We start from the raw sequence: 1,891 nt of genomic DNA, 5'->3' as shown, positions 1-1,891 counted from the left end.
TTCAATTCGGACTTTTTATTTCTTGAATTGTCTTCAAATGACAAGAAGAGACGGTATGTGTTCTTTCTAATATATTGAAAACAATTCTATATATAGGATGATCAGGACAACTTAAGCTAGTAAAACAAGGATTTTGGTCTTAGGCCTCCGTAATTTTATTTTATTTTCTATTTTTAGGCATCCAAAAATTGAAAATCTTTATGCAAACTAAGGAAATAAAAATACACTTATTGACATAAATAAAATATTTTGAATTTCAAATATTGAAAAATATAAAATTTAAATAAAACTAATAAAATATATTATTGTTAACATTTAAAATGTCATACTTTTTTAACAAGACGTTACTTTAGAGGTCACTTTACGCATCAAGAATTGTTAGCTGACAATGAAGGTGGTGATTAATTTGGATTATCATTTTTAATTAATTAATTAGTTAGAAATTTAATTAATTTTATCATTTATCAAAGTAAGACTTTTAATCGATAAATAGCTAATGTAATTAGAAACAATATATATGCCCGTATAATGACTTTGAAATATACTTCATATGTTCCTTTTAGACATTGTTGTTTTACTTACAATTTATTTTTATTACTTTTGTTGAAATTATTTATCTTTTTCTACAAAACTCTTAACTATTGTTTGTAAACGAAAGACTCTTAATTATTTATTATCTCATTCTACTATTTTTCTTTTTGTAATAAATAATTAAAAATATTATCAACAAAGTAATTTCAATGCTACGTTGAATTTGGAGAAGAACAAATAACTAAGAACAATATTTTTGAATAAAAGTGACAAGTAAAAAAGAACAGAAAATGTAAAAAAAAAAAAAAAAAAAATCAATATTCTCTAATTAAATTTATGTGCATCACACATTCAAAAAATAAAATTATATTTATTGTCACATCTCAAATAAGATTACCTCAAAAAAAAACATAGAAAGAAAAAATAATTGTGTATATTTGTGTAAAATGACTGAGCATGACAATTTTTGTGAGTGAATGGAGTATGAATTATAGATAAAGATGCATCCATTTGTTATAGCATGAATATAAGTCAAATAACTAAAAGTGAAGATGTACACATGTTATTACAGAACAAAACGTACCAATCGAGTATAGAAAGTTTATAATTTGAGATGATTTTGAGAAAGGGTGAACTTCAAACAGAACAGATTCGATTGCAAATTGTTTCATCAACACACAAACTATTGCAGGACCATGCAGTTGACCTTTCCATTTGTCAACTGCTAGAAGAGCAACACTTAACATGTTAATATTAATGGATGGTCCCTCCAATTAAGTTCTTATAAGAACATATTCGTAAGTCATTAATCTCTTTCTCTAGCAGCAAATATGAAGCAATAAGAAGTCATGAATGAGGCCAATGTTTAACATTAAATTCGTGATAACCGGGAATATCTCAGCATATACCAATTAATATTAAAATGTTATTTTTATATTATATGTATGATATATAATGGATGCTATAAATAGGGGAAGTTGGCATTCACTGTTTAGCATCAAAATAGAAATTGAGATGGAGTTAGATATAATAATAATAGAGGAAGAGAGAGGTCTTGTATGTAGACGAAGAATCATGTCTGGTAAGCCAAGGATGACTTGCCTAACTAAAACCATACTTGGGACTTAATTTATACATATGTTGAATTAAGTCTTTTTTTGGTTTAGTAGCGGGCAGGCATCTATGGCTATTTGGCTGTCTCTTGTCTTACATGCTAGACCTTTACTCTTCACACATCATATTAATTACTACTGTGATGAATCACCATAGCAACACAACCAGTAAGATCATAATGCAATTCTTAATTTCAAGAATTTATTATTTCCTTGGTCTGTTAAGATAATTGAACTGGAATGTTGAT

The sequence above is a fragment of the Cicer arietinum genome, chromosome 5 (genome assembly GCF_000331145.2).
Source record: "Cicer arietinum cultivar CDC Frontier isolate Library 1 chromosome 5, Cicar.CDCFrontier_v2.0, whole genome shotgun sequence".
NCBI classification, from domain to species: Eukaryota; Viridiplantae; Streptophyta; class Magnoliopsida; order Fabales; family Fabaceae; genus Cicer; species Cicer arietinum.
This window is presented reverse-complemented; position numbering follows the sequence as displayed.